Source organism: Chiloscyllium plagiosum, unplaced genomic scaffold, assembly GCF_037043375.1.
Source record: "Chiloscyllium plagiosum isolate Xiang-an unplaced genomic scaffold, Cpla_swu_hap1 HiC_scaffold_14, whole genome shotgun sequence".
NCBI classification, from domain to species: Eukaryota; Metazoa; Chordata; class Chondrichthyes; order Orectolobiformes; family Hemiscylliidae; genus Chiloscyllium; species Chiloscyllium plagiosum.
This window is the reverse complement of record NW_028270152.1, coordinates 35759254-35780993: the sequence shown is the minus strand read 5'-3', so window position 1 is coordinate 35780993 and position 21740 is coordinate 35759254. Positions and strand designations below refer to the sequence as shown.

Sequence of the window (21740 nt, the reverse complement as noted above, 5' to 3'; positions counted from 1 at the left end):
TCCAGCATCTGCAGTCCTCACTTTCTTTTAGTTGTTATTGTTGTTATAGCATGAGATTGCTATATTATCTTTTGTACCTTTATAATTTTGTAAAAAATAAAAACCTTTTCTAATTAAAAAAAATAGGCTTCAGATTGGTTCCACAGGTCTGCGCAACATCGAGGGCCGAAGGGCTTGTACTTCGCTGCAATCATAGAATCATAGAGATGTAAAGCATGGAAACAGACCCTTCAGTTCAACCCGTCCATGCCGACTAGATACTGCAACCCAATCTAGTTCCACCTGCCAGCACCCAGCCCATATCCCTCTAAACCCTTCCTATTCATATACCCATTCAGATGCCTTTTAAATGTTGCAATCGTACTAGCCTCCACCACTTCCTCATTCCATACACGTACCACCCTCTGTGTGAAAACGCTGCCCCTTAGGTCTCTTTTATATCTTTCCCCTCTCACTGTAAACTATGCCCTCTAGTTCTGGACTCCCCGACCCCAGGAAAAATACCTTGTCTATTTACACTATTCATGCCCTTCATGATTTTATAAACCTCTATAAGGTTACCCCCTCAGCCTCCGATGGTCCAGGGAATTCTGTGTCCTACAATATTCTGATTTTAAGTTTGCTGGCTGAGCTGGAAGGTTCGTTTTCGAATCTTCCAGCTCAGCGAGCAAACTTACATCCAGAACCTCAACCTGAGCCGCAAATCATCTCAGGACTCGTTCAGTGATGTGACCTGGGCGGCAGTCCGATCCGTGTAATCCGGCTCCGCACGACGCCAACCACCCAGCGGGAGCCGCTCCATTCCATTCCAGGGGGGCGATCCACCCCGGGTCGCGCTCAGCCGGCGATCGCGATTCCAACGGTCGGTGGACAAAGCAGAAAGGGGCGGGGGTGAGTGGATGCGTGATCCTGGCTGGCACCTTCTCCAAAGTGGTGTGGTCGGTTCGGTTCGGTTCGGTTCATGTTGTCTAAAATGTTTTATTGAGTCGAAATTTTCAAGCAGCGGTTAAAGGGAAGCAGTATAGTTTTGAAAGTTACAGGGATTTGCAGCTCGCCACTCGGTGGACACACAGGCCCCGAGGGTGAGCACCCACCACCCCCAGGCGGAGGGCCTCATGTTTAGTGAGATTCCTTTGCATTCCCTGGAATCTGCCTTGACCAGCTCAGGCTGGAGGTATTCTTGGGACCGCCTTCAGAACGGTGTCAGCTGCGACTGTTATTCCGTTTATTTTGTTCAGGGTTCCCCCCTTTTTTTCAGTTCGGGGGCTGGGGGGGGGGGGGGAAACGAGAGTGGGTGTTGGGGAGAATTTAGATCCCACCCACTGCGAAGAGGCTGGTGTTGAGCATAAATCACCGATGCACCCTACTTTGTTGGACTAAGCCAGTTTCTGCACAATTGCAGGTGATTCTGGTAATACTCAGAGTCTCATAGTTCTCAGCTGCGGCTAGCACTCACTTTGCCTCGGTTACTGTTAAATGTTTCATTTTCAAATAATGATCCCATTGCCTTTAACTGATTTTAAAGTCTCTACTTAAATACCCACTTGTACTGATGCTTTCCATGATCTAATAACCCTAACTCAAAACTCTTTCTCCTTCCAGTGAAAATCCTTGATTTCCATCCAGTTGAGTCAACCTTTTACCATTTACCCACAGGAAACTCATATCAGTGATGGCTATGATTCTGGTTATAGAGCCATTGGGTCATACAGCATGGAAACAGACCCTTTGGTCCAACCAATCCATGCCATTGATAATCGCAAACTAAGTGAGACCCATCTGCCTGTGCTTGGCTCTTATTTTATTCGTGTACTTATACAAATGCCTTTTAAATGCCCAGTTTCATTTATCTGTTTGCTCACCGCACCTATCTTCATGCTATTCTCATTTACTATGTTGCTGCTGCTCATGGCTCTGCAGGAAATTCTGAACCCTGATATCTTCAGCCTTGCCTTAGCCTTAAGCCCGACTTCTGATTCCCTAATCATCCTCTGGTGAACTCCAGTTCACCCTCATGTTTCTGACTCTCATTCTCCATTCTCTACTGAGCCTCTCTTTTACCTCTGCTTCTCTCCCTAGCCCTCCCAATTTACTTTTCTCCCCTAAATTCTTCCATTCCCAAAATCCCATTGTCGAGTCTTCCTCTTTCTCTTCACCCTGAATTCCATTTTTTTAGTCGTCTTATTCTGACACTTGAGCCTTCTAAAGTTAGCCCATTACCTTATTGACCTATCGTAGTTTGGAGCTTCCATTCTTTTTATTGAATGCAGGCATGGATCTAATTTGCTGCTGACACCTGCAAGAACTTCCTCGCATTCTCCCAATTCCTCTGCCACATCTGCTTGGACAAGGAAACATTCCACTCGCGAGCATCCCAGGTGTCCACCTATTTTGAACAATGTGCTTTCCTTCTCTTCCCCCCCCATCCAGACACCCCTCTGCCACACTACATCTATTCCCCGTTCCACTGCTATAAACTGCCCTCCCCCAACGTATTAAAAGACAGAGGCCCCCGGGTCCTCAACTACCAGTCTCCGCATCCAATGCATCTTCCTTAAACGCTTCTGCCAACTCCAACTAGATCCCACCACCAAGAACATCTTCCTCTCCCACCCCTCTCTGCCTTCCACAAGTACCATTCCCTTTAACAGTCCTTGGTTTGTGCCACTCCCCACCGAGCTCCCAGGTACCTTCCCCTGCAACCGCAAAAGATGCAAAACCTGCCAGTACACTAACCCCCCATCCAGGGCCCCAAACTGTCTCTTCCAAACTAGTTTACTGCATCATTGCTCTCAGTGTGGTCTTTACACTGGGGAGACCGAACGTAAACTTAGGGAATGGTTCACCGAGCATCGCAGCCGAGTCTGCAGGGGAGAACTGGACCTCCCAGTCACTGCCCATTTCAATTCCCCCAATCACTCCCTTTCTGTCATGGCCATCCTTGGCCTCCTCCAATGCCTAAATGAACCACAGCGCAAATTGGAGCACCAGCACCTCATCTTCCGTCTGGGCAGCCTAAAGCCTGGAGGACTCAACATTGAGTTCTACAATTTCAAATAGCCTCCCTTCCTAGCTCCTCCCCATTCCTTCCACTGCTCCCTGCCACCATTTAGATTCATTCCTCCTATTGACCAACCAGGTTGTACCCTCTACCTGTCTTCACCTATCCCCACTTCACCACCTTGCCCCCACCGCTCCCCCAACACTCATCCCCAGTCCTGAAGAAGGGTGACACCTGAAACATCAACTTCTCCACCTCCTGAAGCTGTCTGACTTGCTGTGTTCTTCTAGCCTTTTGCCTGTCTGTTTTGGATTCCAGCATCTGCAGTTTTCTTTTGTCTCTGATACCAAAATAACAAGGAAAGTAAGTTGTCAAGAGGATGTACAGAGTTTGCAAAGAGATCTGGATAGGTCAAGTCGATGGGCAAAAATTTGACCGATTGAATAATGTAGGAAAATGTGAACTTGACCGTTTTGGTAGGAAGCACAGGAATGGAGTACATTATTTGAACAGAGATGTTGTAGAACTCACTTGAATTAAAGAATCTGGGTGTTCTGGTATGAGAACAAAAAATGAATGTGCAGACACACCAAATGAATAAGGAGGCATACAGAATGTTGACATTGCAAGAGGTGTGGAATGTGAAAGTAGATACATTTTGCTGCAGATGCACGGGACTTTGTTGAGACCACATCTGTAGTACTATGCCCTTTTTTCACAGAAGTATTATGGAGTAGAAGGAGACCATTTGGCTCATTGTGTCTGCACTGACTCTTCGAATGAGCAACATTACTTACTGCCAGTTTTCTACTTCCTTCCTGTTCCCTTGCACAAACTCTCAAAATAATCATACAAAACCCTTTTGAAGTCCATAATAAACCTATCACCACCACTCTTCCAGTCAGTACATTTCATATCCTTAATAGTTACTGTGTGAGAAAGTTTATTTCTTAGCTCAGTATTTTGGTTTCCTTATTTGAAAAAGATAGGTATTTTAGAAACAGTTCAGAGAAAGCTTATATGATTCATTCCTGGGATGAAAGATTGATTTATGAAGATAGGATGAAGATGTTCAGTATACACTGTCTTGATACTCTGTGTATTTTCAGGTTAAGTCCCACAGTCATGAAGCTCTATATGACTTTGTGTACTGGAAATTAACTGAGGTGCTAAATGCCAATTGTTTGGGGTCATCCAGCCAGTTCTTTCACCATCTAACACGTCAGATCACTCCAGCATCCTAAGCCGTCTCCTCTACTATCCACCTAACCCCCAGCTGATGAAGGGCACAGCTCCTCTCAAACAACAGTCACTACTCATCCTGGGGGAGAGCTCTGGCATAAAGTGTCTATGTCCTAAATCTTGATCAGGTCTGGATAAAAGACAGGCAATTGCAGAAAGAATATCTGAAGGCTTATTTGCTCCATTAACTGAAACTGCATATCAATGTTCTGATTGTGCACCTGATGGAAGAAATTTGTCATCAGTGCACATAACTTTGGAGGACGCTCAATGGCAAAGATAACAACATTGCAGAGTCTAATGGTGGAAAGTTTCTATCTGAAATGCCCCAGTGCCTCATAGTTTTGCCGAGACTGGAGACTCAATACTTTGGCAGCAACCTTGTATTGCTTTCTGTCCTGGAAAATCTCGGTTTTCTCTGTACAATTGTGACAGACTCTGGGATGGGATTAAGGTGCTCATCCAGTGCCACAATGTCATGGCAATCAGCTGATTTATGAACAATATTCTGGAGCAGTCCTGTCCAGCATCTTGAACAAGTGATCACCTTGGTTTCCAACTCTTGCCAATTTGTTGGCCAGGATTGCAAAGATAGATGTCCAGATAGAGGAGGCATGTCGTACTGCACCTGATGGACCGGAGTTCTTCTGGCAAGGCACTCATCTGTCATGGGTGAGCAGAAGGCAGAATATTTATTTCAGTTGACTCTTGCAGAGGATTAGATTAGATTAGATTACTTACAGTGTGGAAACAGGCCCTTCGGCCCAACAAGTCCACGTCGCCCCGCCGAAGCGCAACCCACCCATATCCCTACATTTACCCCTTACCTAACACTACGGGCAATTTAGCATGGCCAATTCACCTGACGTGCACATCTTTGGACTGTGGGAGGAAACATGTTGTCAGGAAAGTCTCTTTGGACTCTCACATCCTCCGTAGATTGGCTGGGTCTATGAACATGAGGAATATGGAGCTGAAATGGCCACTTCCAAACCCAACCTGAATCAAACCTGACATCTTATTGTGTAAAACTTGCAGAATGGCTGCATTCAAATTGAATATAACTGGCCAGATAAGACACAGTCGTCTTCCAAAGTGAAAGGGTGCTATAAGATCACGAGACATCTGTAGCGGTGTACAAGAGACAGATCTGAGCGACGAAATGTGTCTAAAATTCAAAGGCTCATGAGGTTCGGAGTAGAAATTCATGAGTCACTGTCAGATGTCTTTTTCTGATCATGAGAATGATACTCATCATCTAATCTTAGAGTCGTACAGTCATGCAGCATGAACCAGATCCTTGGGTCCAACCAGTCCATGTCAACCATAATTCCAAACTGAATTATTCCCACCTGCCTGTGCTTTGCCCATATCCCTTCAAACATTTTTTATTCATGTGCTTATTCAAATGTGTTTTAAACATTGTACCTACCCTCATCCATCACTTCCTTTGGAAGTTCATTCCACATACATACACTGTGTAAAAAAAAAAGTTGCCCCTCATGTCTTTTTTAAATCTTTCTCCCAACCTAAACAATTTGCCCCTTAGTCTTGAAAGCCCCTACCCTAGGGAAAAGACACCTGCATTCACCTTGTCTATACTCATCTGATTTTTTAAACCTCGATAAGGTCACCCTTCAACCTCATATGTTCTAGTGAAAAACGTACAAGCCTATCCAGCCTCTCGTTATAAGTCACCTCTCCATTCCCAACAACATCCTGCTAAATCTTTTCTGAACCCTCTCCAGCTTAATAATACCCTTCGTATAACGGCAACCAGAACTGGACATAACACTCCAGAACAGGCCTCACCAACGTCCTGTACAACATCAACGTGACGTCCCAAATCCTATACTCAAATGACTGAGCAATGATGGCAAATGTGCTAAATGCCTTCTTAACCACCGTGTTTACATGTGATGCAAACTTCAAAGAATCATGTATGTGAACCCCTAGATCTCTGTGTTCTACTCAAGGCCCTACTTTTAATCATGCAAATCCTGACTTTGTGAATTACCAAAATGCAATACCTCACAAGTGTGTACAAGAAAATTTCCTGATTCAGTATGTGGATGTACCTACAAGAGAAGGTGCAAAACTTGACCTACACTTGGGAAATAAGGCAGGGTAGGTGACTGAGGTGTCAGTGGGGGAGCACGTTGGGGCCAGGGACCATAATTCTATTAGATTTAAAATAGTGATGGAAAAGGATAGACAAGATAGACAAGCTTTTGCCCGAAACATTGATTCTCCTGCTCATCGGATGTTGTCTGACCTGCTGTGCTTTTCCAGCTCCACACTCTCAACTCCAAGTAAACAATGTCTACTACTCTGCCCTTATCATCCTTCTTGATTACTTCCTCAAAAAACTCAATGACGTTTGTGAGACATGATTTCCCTCGCTCAAAGCTATGCTGACTATCCCTAATCACTCAATGCCTTTCCAAAAGTGGTCTGGGTGAGCAATATGGTCTCTCACCTCACTAGCAGCCTTGGTGGTATTTGCTGTTTGAAATCAGCTCCTCAGATGCTGCCTGACCTACTGTGCTTGCTCCTCAGATGCTGCCTGACCTGCTGTGCTTGCTCCTTGGACACTGCCTGACCTGCTGTGCTTGCTCCTCGGACACTGCTTGACCTGCTGTGCTTGCTTCTCGGACGCTGCCTGACCTGCTGTAGTTGCTCCTTGGACGCTGCCTGACCTGCTGTGCTTGCTCCTTGGACGCTGCCTGACTTGTTGTACCTTCTACAGTGTCACACTTTTTGACTCTGACTGTTCAGCATCTGCAGTCCTCACTTTCTCCTAGGTATTTACTGTCAGCATAGGGTGTCCTTCTGGGGTCTGATGTGGATTGCAGTGGATAGGTGTGGCAGCTGACTGCACGGCTTTGACAGCTTTGGAGGTGGGTTAGTTTATATGTAACATACCTCCTTGCTTTCTGCCATCCAAAGGATGTGATAGGCAGCTCCTTTGTGTGTCACATAAAATCCCTGCTGATAACCTCCTCCTAAGCCAGGTGGCTGCAGATCTGGCACGAGAAGAAGTTTATGTCGTAGACATGGGTTTCCCTGAGACTGAGTGAGATAGGTGCAATCCCTGACCTTGCCTCCCCCAGTTGGTAGAGATGGGGAGTTAGGAGGAACTCAGCTGAAATGAATGATGGACATTGGATAAAATGATTATTTGTGCAGTGATCTGCATAGGTCCCATTGGCAGGACTGTCATGTCCACAGTGAACCCCATTTCCAGCACCAAGTGCACTATCTCTTTCGTCTTCAAGCCATCATCATTGCCTTGAAAATGTATGGGAAGGCAGCATTCCCTCTAACTAGACCTAACCCTTCCTCATTAAGTTGGAAACAAACTCATCAAGAAAGTTTTATGACAAATATTTCAAGAATTCCTCCACTTTTTTGGCGTTAACTCTTATTTTCCCTGCTAAGTTAGAATAATTGAAGTCCTCCATTATCATAACTCTAAATGTATTGCATTTTGCAACAATATGCTTGCAAACCTGCTGCTCTATTCATTCTGTCTGTTGAGCTATAGTATATATAGAAGTGTAATAGTTCCTCTATTGTTCCTTAATTCAAACCAAATACATTTTGGAACCGTGAAGTACTTTATCACTTACTAGTGCCGTGTGAATTTTTTTTTAAAGTAACTGACACATCCCTCTTTTTCTTGTTTTGATTACTTAGTTCCATGTAGCTACTTGTTCCTGCAGGTCACCAGCCTTAATCATCACACTCCAACAATTTACACATGTACACTTCAAGCATATTTTGATTTGCTGTATTTCCTTGATTCGAAATGTCAACTCTGTTTTCTCTTTACTGATGCTGGACCTGCTGAATTTCTCCAGCAATTCCTGTTTTTTGTTTGTTTCAGATCTTCAGTACCTGCAGCTCTTTGTTTTATTTTTGTCATTTTTACTCCTCGTTAATTCCTTCCTATTTTTACTACAGTTTTTATTTTAATGCCATTTGTCTGTCTGGCCTCTATGCACACTTTCATATCATTAATGCTTCAACCTGAGCTATCTCAACACCAACACCGCACCAAATGAGTTTAAATTTAACATGAATATATTGGTCCCAGCCCTATTAAGTTTCATCCTGTCCATTTTATTTAAATTCTTCCTATTTTTGAACTGATTCTAGGAATCCGATGCCCTCATACCCCCTCCATCTCTAAATTGCTCGTCAGAGTTAACTGTTGTGGTTCTGTTCGCTGAGCTGGGAATTTGTGTTGCAGACGTTTCGTCCCCTGTCTAGGTGACATCCTCAGTGCTTGGGAGCCTCCTGTGAAGCGCTTCTGTGATGTTTCCTCCGATATTTATAGTGGTTTGAATCTGCCGCTTCCGGTTGTCAGTTCCAGCTGTCCGTTGCAGTGGTTGGTATATTGGGTCCAGGTCGGTGTGCTTATTGAGCAAACATTCAGTATCCTGTACACCGTCGGAAGGGAGGCAGTGTGCTATCTGAGACTCACGTTGGAGGTTGTGAAAATGTCTGCTTATTCCTCGAACTTTCTAATCACATTATCTGTACATTTCAGCACGTTATTCTGCTTTTGTATAGTCTTTTGGCCCCCCGTACTCAAAGTGCAGTTTTAGACTGTACTCCCAAGTAGATGTAATCCTGATCTGTATTCAGCACTTTAAGCCAGTTTGTATGTCATAATCCTGGAGATTTTCTATCCATCCTTTTCTTCCCTCACACGAGACACACTCTCAAGTTGAGCATTAAAAACATCTGCTGCTCATTTACTAACTCCCTCTTGGTCCCATTCACCTGTGTTTGTTGACCTACATTGGATCTCAGGGAAGCAGTGCCTATTTTAAAACTTCCATCCTTGATATCAAGTTGTTCCCATCTGTCTAATCGCCTCCAGCCTTCTGAGATTTCTTGTACTCCTCCAATTTTGGCCCTTTGTGTGCATTCATGGTTTTAATTGACAACTGTGCTGTAAGCTGCCAGGGCCTGACACTGAAATTTCCTCTCCAAACCTCCCACTAACTATCTTATATATACACCTCAGCACCTGCATTGTTTCCATCCTAGTATCTCTAAGTGGCTTGGTATCAAGTTTTGTTTGATATTATTCCTGTGAACTACCTTATGTAGTTTTACAAAGTTAAAAGTTCTAAATAATTGGTTGTTTCTATATTATACATGCCTATGCAAATGTTCTTTTAGTTCAATCCCTTTAATGTTTATATCCTGTGATTAGTTATTGAATCTAATTCATTACTGTGATGAATATACCTATTGATTTATCATTGCTCCTTGATTTAAATTACCATTGCTCCTTCCCTTTCTGCACACAGCGAACGACTCATGTCTGGAATGTACAGCCTGGAAGTGTGGTGGATGCGGTATCAATTGAGCTATTAGGACAGCATTTGATGATTATTTGAATAAAAGCAATGTACAATGCTATGGGATAAAGGCAAGAGAATGGCACTAACTTATAAGGCTCGTTGGAAACTGGCGCAGACTCAATGGGTTGAATGGTGGTAACCCACACTGTTACAGTTTTGTGATTCTGTGACTACCTTAACAAGTCACTCTTTAACAGATTCACATAACCCTCCCGAAGTTCCCTGCTTAAAGCTGTCTATTACAGATCCTTCCTCTCAGTGGTTTCTCAATTTTCAATCACCTTTTGAGATAAAGATCAAGACTCCATGAAGTCTTTGCTTTTTGTACATTACATCAGCTTTTAGTGATTTGTATTCTTGGACATGCAGACCCTTGTTCTCTGGGTATAAATGTCACTTGAAAAGCTACTATTTATGGCTCAGCACTAATTGCTCTTGAGAAGAATGGGTGAGTCACCACCTTGAACTGTTGTCGATACACACTCAGTGGTATCAGTGGGGCGGTTCAGGTTTTGACCCAGTGACAATGATGCAATGGTGATTTAGTTCTAAATTAGGGTGTCGTTTGGCTTAAAGGAGAATTTACAGGTGGTAGTGTTCCCCTGTAACTTCAGCCTTTGTCCTTCTTGATAGTTGTCATGGATCTGAAAAGTGCTATCAGTGGAGCCTTGACAATTTGCCTCATCCCTGATCATTGAAAAACTGATTTATTTTACTCTGTTCCAAATAGAATGATATTGTGCTTCCCGATTTTAAACTCCTTGTCACAGTTTTCCCCCCTAATCAGTTTCAGATTCTTTGTAATATCCTGCTCCCATTTACTGTGCCTCCTGTTTTAATGTAATCTGCAAATTTAGATATACAAATTTCTATTCCTTCATCTTATACTAAATAGCTGATCTCACAATTCAGATCACTGGGCAACAGCAGTTGTCAAAGCCTACTAAAAGTTCAACAACATGTTATCTCTCTTGTACAAGGTTTTCTAAGATTGTACTATTTGGGCCTATTTCTTTATTTTACCCTAAAATAGAGGAATATAAGTGATTCTGTGACATGTTCTGAATTCTGCTGATAATGTACCGAGGTGGTTTGGTTGTTGAAGGTTAAAGAGGGGTCAGATTGTTTTACTGGGAAGAAGCATATTCACAGCTATAAACAATGACGATTCGGAGATGCCGGTGTTGGACTGGGGTGAGCAAAGTTAAAAATCAAACAACACCAGGTTATAGTCCAACAGGTTTAATTGGAAGCACACTAGCTTTCGGAGTGACGCTCCTTCATCAGGTGATTGGCACCTGATGAAGGAGCGTCACTCCGAAAGCTAGTGTGCTTCCAATTAAACCTGTTGGACTATAACCTGGTGTTGTGTGATTTTTAACCATAAACAATAACCAGAATGTTATCCTGACAGTAGATAGACTGTTAGTTTCCAAGTTTAAAAATGTAAACTCCTATACATTGGGGAGACAGGCCGCCTACTTGCAGAACATTTCAGAGAACATCTCTGGGACACCCGCACCAACCAACCCAACCGCCCCGTGATTGAACACTTTAACTCCCCCTCCCACTCCGCCGAGGACATGCAGGTCCTTGGCTTTCTCCATCGCCAGACCATGGCAACATGATGCCTGGAGGAAGAGCGCCTCATCTTCCGCTTAGGAACCCTCCAAACACAAGGGATGAATGCAGATTTCTCCAGATTTCTCATTCCCCCCCCCCCAACCTTTTCTCAGTCCCAACCCTCAGACTCACACCACCTTCTTGACCTGCAATCTTCTTCCCGACCTCTCCGCCCCCACCCCCTCTCCGGCCTATCACCCTCACCTTAACCTCCTTCCACCTATCGTATTCCCAACACCCCTCCCCCAAGTCCCTCCTCCATACCTTTTATCTTAGCCTGTTTGGCACACTCTCCTCATTCCTGAAGAAGGGCTTATGCCTGAAACGTTGATTTTCCTGTTCCTTTGATGCTGCCTGACCTGCTGTGCTTTTCCAGCAACAAGAAGCTTGGCAAGATGAAAAGATGGAAAGATAGAGGCTTCTCAGAGTAGTTAATGAACAAAACATTGGGCTGGATGCCTTGCACAAAGATGGTTACTGGGAGGCAAAGGCTGCTTTCTGCAAACATGGCTGATGGTTCCATTACACAACTCCTGACTGAAGCTAAGCATCAATTTAATGAAGCTTAAAAATGTGTTGCTGGAAAAGCGCAGCAGGTCAGGCAGTATCAAAGGAACAGGACAATCGACGTTTCGGGCATAAACCCTTCTTCAGGAATCCTGAAGAAGGGCTTATGCCCGAAACGTCGATTCTCCTGTTCCTTTGATGCTGCCTGACCTGCTGCGCTTTTCCAGCAACACATTTTTAAGCTCTGATCTCCAGCATCTGCAGTCCTCACTCTCTCCTCCCTGTTAGTTTCCAAGTCCCAGGGAAGTATAAAAAATGTTAGGTTTTGTAAATGATTAATTTGTCTACTTAATTTAAAGATACAATTAATTTTGAGGGGTCTAGAGGATAGTCAGTTGGAATTTCTACCTTATACAATGGCCAAATTTTAGGCCAGGTTACAGGTTTTCTAAGAATTCCACTGAACCTTACAGATAAAGTCAGTCTGCAAGAATCTGAGGGAAGTGCAAAGAGGTAGAAGAATCAAGTTTCTGTTGTTCATCATGCAAAATGTGGGCGGGATCTCATGCTCTGATTGAAGAGACCAAACTTATGAGCTGGAAGATTCATCTAGCTTTAGCTAGAGGGAGGGATCTCCACTGGAGCACACAGTGAATGTCATTTTGGGAGTCTGAAGTTCTTCAATTGGAAGAAGAAAAGTTAGAAAATAATCACTTTGGATGATTCTTCGTGGAAAGAAAACTACCTAATTAAGGGACCAAGTGAGGTATAACTGTGGAACAAGATTCTTAGTCATTTTAACTGTCAAATGCAGGGTTTTAGAGTTTAAATTGCGAACTAAAGTAGTATTTTATCAATGTTGCTTTTAGCTTTTGCTTTGAAGAAGCCTTATAAAATTTGCAAGTCTTAAAACTTGAAATCTTGTCATGCCTTTGACCTGAAGTTTGAGATTGGAAACTTTTGAAAAGAAATTCTATGAGGATTGTTACAAGTTGGAAGCTCATCCAGAATTTTGAATCCACATGCTGAGATGAATGCACTTGGATTTACTACAGTTTAAATGAATAAGATTACACAGTGATCCCTGGTGCATTCATTGCTAACATGGTTGTGTCTATTGTGGAAGTCTTTCTCACAAGATGGTATCTATCTTTGGGTGCTTGTAACTAACAGGTAACGAAGGTTCATTCAAAGATAATCATGGAAATGTTGGAAATAAATTTAAAACTGGATATTTAGAAGAAGAAAGTAGCTGTAGTAATGACTCAATATCTGAACCTTGAGGAAAGAAGAAATAATAAAAAAAATCATAGGATTAAATTGCAAATGAGACAGGGTGAGTTTAAAAAGAACGAGAAATGAAAGAGTAGAAATTGAGTTTTATAGAGAAAAGGAAAAATTAGATAGGGACAGTCTTAAATTGCACAGACAGAAGGAAGCCAGATAATTTAATTGAAATGATCAGTAAAAATCTATAATTACATGAACACGGAAAATCAGGCAAATCTCACCCCCTCCCCCACTTGACTCCTGGTCTTCAGCAAACATACCATCATTTCTTAGTTTCTATCAGTTTCGAAAAAGAGTCATTGGACTTGAAAAGTTAACTCTGCTTTCTTTCTACAGATATTATTGTGTTTCTCCAGCAATGTTTATTTTTATTTTAGATTTCCACTATCTGTATTTCTTTGTTTTAGGAAATTTAATGAATTAGAAATAGATTTTCCTTTATTGTCACGTGTACTAAAGTACAGGAGTACATTGAAAAGTTTACAATGTCACCTCTTATGGTGCCAACTTTAGTACCTTGGTACAAATCTTAGATACAAAAAGAAGAATAAAAAAAGTAATTGCATTACTTTACAGTGATTCATAGTAGAAGTTAAAAAATATATTATGTTAAAAGGAAAGACATTATAGTCAGACAAGCAAATTACAAATAAACATTACATTACAGTAGCTTAGCGTAGGGGCTTCCACACGTGGTCTGACTACCCACGTCAGACCCCAGTCCAACAACCATCTCTGCTCCAAGCCTCCAGTCCGCTGTGGACTCACTCTCAGCTGCTGCAAGGTAAGATTTCTCTGGGCCTCATTCCCCGTGCTGGCCTCCACTCCGGGACTGCTTCCTTGCATCGGCCTCCACTCTGTGGACTCGCTGGTGGTGGACTCCAGTCTGCAGTTGCCTCCTCCATTCCCCTTTGGGTAAGTCAGTAGTTGAATAAATAAAAATGCAGAAAAGCAGAAAAGTAAAGAATGAGTGGAACAGAGAACCTCTGGTTGGAGTGTCTTACTCTGCCGCCATCTAGTATTTTAATGATGGGTCAGCTTTAACTCCTAGCTCTGAATTGACAGGGAATATGCACTTAGTACATAAATTCATTTTGTGAGGAAGAAATTGAAATGTGTTTTGTATCGTTTAAGAAAATTCGTATAAAGCTGCAGTGGCTATGAGTAAATTGAATGCTTTTATTGGAGTCCTTTGGCAGGCAGTTAATCCTTTTGAATGAATAGTTTGCAGATTATGAAACTGTGAAAGCTGCTGGGCCTAATGCACTTGTATGAGTTCCTGAACTTTATGGGCAAAAGTTCAGAAATCCGAGGAAGAGACAGAAGGTTGTTTAATGGAAGGATTTAAAAATAGTATTGCTTTAGAAATAAGGTCATATCTAGAAGACTGTCAAGTTTCTTAAATAAGAGAAGCCACTATTTTTTAGGAGCAGGGGAAGGTCATTAGTGAGATCGTAGCTAATCTGTGGCCCACCACCATGTAGCTGCCTTTAGCCCATATCTTTTAATAACTTAGCTTAACAAAACATTACATATCTCAGATTTAAACTTAACAATTAATCTAGTGTCAACTGCCATTTGTGGAGGAGAGTTCCAAACCTCTATCACCCTTTTTCTGTAGAAGAGCTTCCTAACATCTTTCCTGAACAGTCTGGCCCTAATTTTTAGCCTATGCCCCCTCATTCTGAAATCTCTGAACAGTGGAAATAGTTTATCTTTATCTACCCTGTTAATACCTTGAAGACTTTGATCAGATCACCTCTCAACCTTTTAAATTCTAGAGAAAATGGGCTTAATTTGTATAATGTCTCTTCAAAACCTAGCCCCTGAAGACTGGGTATCATTTTTGTAAACCTAAGTTGTACTCCCTCCAAGATCAATATATCCTTCTTAAGATGTGGTGCTGAGATTTGCTTACAGGACTCCAATTTTGGCTGGTAATCATGAACTGTCCTGTAAACACAGCAACAATCCTTTGGAAAACTGCACAAAGTCTAGAAAGATAAGAGAATTGATAATTAACATGACTGTAATTGCCAAGAGGAAGCTTGGCAAGATGAAAAGATGGAAAGATAGAGGCTTCTCAGAGTAGTTAATGAACAAAACATTGGGCTGGATGCCTTGCACAAAGATGGTTACTGGGAGGCAAAGGCTGCTTTCTGCAAACATGGCTGATGGTTCCATTACACAACTCCTGACTGAAGCTAAGCATCAATTTAATGAAGCTTAAAAATGTGTTGCTGGAAAAGCGCAGCAGGTCAGGCAGTATCAAAGGAACAGAACAATTGATGTTTCGGGCATAAGCCCTTCTTCAGGAATCCTGAAGAAGGGCTTATGCCCGAAACGTCGATTCTCCTGCTCCTTTGATGCTGCCTGACCTGCTGCGCTTTTCCAGCAACACATTTTTAAGCTCTGACCTCCAGCATCTGCAGTCCTCACTTTCTCCTAATCAATTTAATGAAGCCCATTCTAACCTAAAGCAATGGTGAAGAATGGGATAGCTTCCTGAAGATGAGGTTCTGATGACCGGATTGGTCTTGGGCGAAGCCTTGTAGGACATTACAGGTAGAGTGTACTGTGGTATCATAGACAACTGAAGCAGGCAATGAGGGATGTAATAGATGTTAAAGAGCTGGGAGAGAGACAGATGGAAGGTGAAGACATGGAGCAGTTGGAATGTCACCCTCTGCATGACTGAGCACAACAAGCCAGACAGGACATAATTGACACCAGTTTTGGTAGATGAGAACCCAGTGTAGCGATCACTCATTGATTGTAAATCTGTGGTGCTCAGAAGGCAAGTGACCATTTTGTTCTGAAAGGCAAATGCAGCATGTGTTTGTTTGCTTATTGTTGACTTCTGCTATGGATGAATAAAAATGCTCGAAATGTTTGAAGGCTTTCCTTTGTGTTATGGTCCCACATTGAACAATGAAAAGTTACTGGTCGACTCTGGATATTGAGAAAGAATAGCATTGACTTAGGGTTGTAAGATGAGATGATACTAAGGATAGGTAAGCTGACCAGCTTGATTGTTAAACAGCAATTGGTGTAGGACTGTCCACTTGTGGAATGAAATGTCAGCTATGCCTTGAAAAGTATTGGTTTGTGGTTGGTCTCCCACTCTGTGCACAGTAAAAAGCAACTCCGATTGACAATGCTTGACCAGGTCCATGGCTGGACTTTGAAGATGGCACCACTGTTAGGATCCTGAGATTTCACAGTAGTGGTGAGTGCCTCATTCACAACAGATGGGAGAATAGGACAAGCATGGGCATGATATAGGTGTGATACATATGTAATGAGGAAAGTTGGGAAGACAGTGCAAGAAAGCATTGCTAGTCCTTATGGACAGCAACTCTCTATGAAATTTGCCAAAAAAGACATTTGTTGATCTCTAATAGGATTGAGCCCAGAGTTAATATTTGAAGCTAGTGACTTTTCATCAGAAGCTTTATTTCATTCTTCTTAAATACTGTTATGAACTGGTCACTATTTAATATCTAGGAAAGCTAAGTGCTCACAACTATCAAATACAATCTCCTACTTTTTATCTGATTTTACCAGCAAGTATATAAAGAGGTTCAAGAATATCTATGTATACCAAGGAAAGTATTGAGATCCCAAGCCCAATAATGTCATTTATTACTCACTTTAATTTGGGAATCAGAAATACAATTTTCTCCATCCAATTATGGATAGTGGCTAATGTGTTCAACAGCTGCTTACATGATATATTTAGATTAGTAGGGAAATAAAGAAATTGCCTATTAAGATTGTTTTTGGAAATAATTCAAAAATTGATCTTCGAAGGCATTATTGAGGCTTAAGGAATTTATGTAACAACTGAAGCTGCACAAACTGATGACTTTGAATATTTGGAATAAATTTTCAACAACTAAATTTTGTATATTTAAGATGGATAAATCCTGGCGGCACGGTGGCTGAGTGGTTAGCACTGTTGCCTCACAGCACCAGGGACCTCAGGCGACTGTCTGTGTGGAGTTTGCACACTTCCTTTGTGTCTGCGTAGATTCCCTCCGGGTGCTCCGATTTCCTCCCACAATCCAGACAGGTTAGGTGAATTGGCCACGCTAAATTGCCCATAGTATTCAGGGATGTGTGGGTTGGATGCATTAGTCAGAGGTAAATGTAGAGTATTAGGGGAACGGGTCTAGGTAGGTTATTCTTTGGAGGATCGGTGTGTATTTGTGGGCCAATTGGCTTGTTTCCACACTAAGGATTCTATGATTCTATGACTTCATCAATAATACTCAGAACTGGAACATTTTGAGCACATGTTAAGAAAGTATATCAGAAAATTATGTACTATGAGAGTTGTTGTGGTTCTGTTCGCCGAGCTGGGAATTTGTGTTGCAGACGTTTCGTCCCCTGCCTAGGTGTCATCCTCAGTGCTTGGGAGCCTCCTGTGAAGCGCTTCTGTGATGTTTCCTCCGGTATTTATAGTGATTTGTACCTGCCGCTTCCGTTTGTCAGTTCCAGCTGTCCGCTGCAGTGGCCGGTATATTGGGTCCAGGTCGATGTGCTTATTGCTTGAATCTGTGGATGAGTGCCATGCCTCTAGGAATTCCCTGGCTGTTCTTTGATTGGCTTGTCCTATAATAGTAGTGTTGTCCCAGTCGAACTCATGTTCCTTGTCATCTGAGTGTGTGGCTACTAAGAATAGCTGGTCATGTCGTTTTGTGGCTAGTTGGTGTTCATGGATGCGGACTGTGAGCTGTCTTCCTGTTTGTCCTATGTAGTGTTTTGTGCAGTCCTTGCATGGGATTTTGTACACTACTTTGGTTTTGCTCATGCTGGGTATCGGGTCCTTCGTCCTGGTGAGTTGTTGCCTGAGAGTGGCTGTTGGTTTGTGTGCTGTTATGATTCCTAGTGGTCGCAGTAGTCTGGCTGTCAGTTCAGAAATGTTTTTGATGTATGGTAGTGTGGCTAGTCCTTTGGGTTGTGGCATGTCCTCATTCTGTTGTCTTCCCCTTAGGCATCTGTTGATGAAATTACGGGGTACCCGTTTTTGGCGAATACATTGTATAGGTGTCCTTCTTCTTTTTGCAGTTCTGGTGTACTGAAGTGTGTTGTGGCCCTTTTGAACAGTGTCTTGATGCAACTTCTTTTGTGTGTGTAGCTAACGGTCCGCATCCATGAACACCAACTAGCCACGAAACGACACGACCAGCTATCCTTAGTAGCCACACACTCAGATGACAAGCAACACGAATTCGACTGGGACAACACTACTATTATAGGACAAGCCAAACAGAGAACAGCCAGGGAATTCCTAGAGGCATGGCACTCATCCACCGATTCAATCAATAAGCACATCGACCTGGACCCAATATACCGGCCATTGCAGCGGACAGCTGGAACTGACAAACGGAAGCGGCAGATACAAATCACTATAAATGCCAGAGGAAACATCACAGAAGCACTTCACAGGAGGCTCCCAAGCACTGAGGATGTCACCTAGACAGGGGATGAAACGTCTGCAACACAAATTCCCAGCTCGGCGAAAAGAACCACAACAACGAGCACCCGAGCTACAAATCTTCTCCCAAACTTGGAGTACTATGAGAGTGTCATCCACTAATTTTAAGGAACAAATTGAGTAGGTTTATATGCTTAAGGGCTGCAATGTAATGGCCCAGATGGCTGACAATTGAGAACACAAAAAGTTGTGGATCGCTTGGGGGAAAGGAGTTAATAGGTAAAGAATATGCTTGTTTAGGATTGAGGGGCTATTAAAGGGCTCAGTGACAAGTTGGGTTGTAACTTTTTAGGCATCTCCTTATCTACTAAATCATTCAAACCTGCCAGGCTTTACATTCTGACATTTGCCAAACCCCTGTCTTGAGCTGTGTGGTCCCTGCTGACATTCTCAAAATCTGAGCTCCTTTCAAAAGTCTTCAAGCCCCTTTCAAAAGTCTTCAAGCCCCTGCAAAGCTAAAATACTGCCAGATTGTGGCTCACCTTCTAAATGCATCTAGATTCCAGAACTGCCCCTTTTTCTAGAATTGGTGTCACTGTTAATACTGCTTGGCATATTGAATGTTAGAAAACCCTGAGGTATATTGAATGTTAGAAAACTCTGACTCACTTTTAGCAAGAGAGAGCTATTTGCACCATGAATTGCCCGTTGTTGAAGTGGCAGAGCAGTAAGCAGTGCCGCATGTTATTTAGACTTGCTCATGTCTTTTTTTAATGTTGACAATATTTTGGACTGCAATCTAGGGCAAGCAGTTGTTTGATTTTTTTATTCCATCAGGTTGAAATAATCTGAAATGAACCATTTGTTTCTGAACAAGTATTGTAAATTTGAGTGGGTGAATTCAGTGTCAAATGAGATGCAGAAATAGTAAAATGAAGGAAATAGCTTTCAGTGAAAATGGAAAATGGGCCATTGCAGAGGAACTGCCTATAAAACACCTTTTCAATTTTCCTATTCATTTGAGGTCATGTTTCAAACTTCCTTCCCCTTTCAATTGTTCTATCCCTCCCCTTCCTTTCTCACAGGTGACTGCAAGCATTGTGTACTAACCATACTTGTATTAGCTCAGACAGTGAATCAAATTACTTTAATTTGCTGAAAGTTAAAGCAACACTTGAAAATAAATTTGTCGCTTCATATGTATTAGAGTTAATTACTCTCAATTTGTTCACAAACTTCAGATTATCGAAATACTCTAATAATTGCTAATGAAACAGCAAAATACTTTTATCCCTCTTAACTCCTATGAAGAAGGGAAATTATTTGATGTAAAAAACAATTTCATTGTAAAAACAGACATTCTGCAACAATGTTACTTGTACATGATGCACTGGCATGTCACATTTTATGTAACCAGGACTAAGCACCTGCACAGAAACCAACTATTGCTGTCTAAAACAATATGGAATCATAGTCCTGTTTATTTCAAGCTGAAGCAGAGATCGAATAGACAAAACTTCAAGTGGAATGCTGTTACTTGTAGCTGTTACATGCAACTGTTACAGGAAATAAGATTTTGCATGGTCTCTTATAAACTGAAGCCAAGCAAGGATTGGATAATTGATAGGCAAAAATGAAATCCCAGCATATCAGATAAAACAGAAGAATTAAGAATGGTAGTCAGCCATGTGAGTTCTCAAGCCTGTTTTGTAATTTAGTAAAATCATGGCTGATCATTGACCTCAGTTTCCCCTGCCTGATCCATATAGTCTTTGATTCCCTTAAAAACCAAAAATGATTGATCTTAATCCTAAGTTTACTGAGTGACTGAGCATCCACAGCTCTCATGTGGAAATTTCTTAAAATTCACAGCCCTCCCATTGAAGAAATATCTCCATATCTCAGTAGGAAATTCCTCATTCTAATTCTGAGCTTCCCGGTTCTGGACTCTCCAGTCAAGAGAAACAGTCTTGCAATCTATTTTGTCAAATCCTTTCTGAAAACCTTATCTGGTTCACTAGGAACATTTCTCAATTTTTCTATAGAGTATAGGCCATTCTGCTCAATCTCTTTTCATGCTAAATATGAGCAGGAGTTGGCCAGTTGCTCTTTCAAACCTGCACTTTCATTCAATATAGTTAGGACTGATCTTCTACCTGAAATCCATCTTTTGCACTCTGGTATCCAAAATTCTGTTGACTTCCATATTGAAAAAATAGAATAATTGAGCATGAGAGAGAACCTGCACAGTTACCGTCTTTGCTGTTTGAATTCATGTATCACTGGACATCAGAGTGCATCTGGGAAAATTAACAAACAGTGAAATTCACTATTCACTGAATCTTGGAGGAACTGTTGGGCGAATTTCACAGCACAGAATCAGATGTTAATTGTTGTTTTAAGTCTGTCCAAGAGAAAGGCTACAGTAGAGAGTATAGTGGATTCTTTCTTGATTATATTTTTTTGGAGATAAGTCTCTTGATTAAACTTAAAATATAAGTCATAGCTATTAATTTAACCTGGGGCAGTGTTTGTAGAGGAATAAGGCAGTGTTATTTTCTGGGTCTGTAGATTGTGAAGGAGCAAAAGTGGCGTTTGCAGTGATATGTACTTCTTGTCAGATGTGGGAGTTTAAAGAGAGTTTAAGGGTTACTGCGGATTATATCTGCCATAAATGAAGTTGGATGCGAATCGTATCAGATCGAGTGGATCGGTTGGAGAGACAGATAGAAGCGATGAGGAATTTGCAACAGCAACAGTATGTGATGGATGGCAGTTATAAGAAGAGGGGAAAGTCTCAGGTACAGTCACATAGATGGGTTAACTCCAGGAGGGGTAAGAGAAGTAGGCAGCTGGTGCAGGAGTCTTTTGTGGATATACACATTTCAAACAGGTATGCTATTTTGGAAAATGTAGGGGGTGATGGATTCTCAGGGGAACGTAGCACGAACTGCCAAGTTTCTGGTATTGATACTGGCTCTAATGCAACGAGGGGTACATCGGCTTCCAAGAGATCAATTGTGTTAGGAGATTCTGTAGTCTGAGGTACAGACAGACATTTCTGTGACCAGCAGAGAAAAAGCAGAATGGTGTGTTGTTTCCCTGGTGCCAGGATCAAGGATGTCTCAGAGAGGGTGCAGAATGTTCTCACGGGAGAGAGGGGCCAGCAGGAGGTCATTGTCCACATTGGAACCAACGACATTGGAAGGGAAGAGGTTGAGACTCTGAAGGGAGATTACAGAGAGTCAGGCAG

The 21740-nt window shown here is 42.2% G+C and overlaps 1 protein-coding gene across 3 annotated transcripts in view; it reads left to right on the top strand.

Moving 5' to 3' along the window:
* Positions 1–810: 810 nt before the first annotated feature.
* Positions 811–21740, top strand: part of chdh (choline dehydrogenase) — an 86785-nt gene continuing 65855 nt past the window's right edge. For 2 of the 3 annotated variants that reach the window (XM_043708073.2, XM_043708071.2), the window contains exon 1: positions 811–891. The gene's annotated coding sequence lies outside the window, so the exon portion shown is untranslated. The remainder of the gene's footprint in view (positions 892–21740) is intronic. The other variant, XM_043708072.2, reaches the window with a different exon arrangement.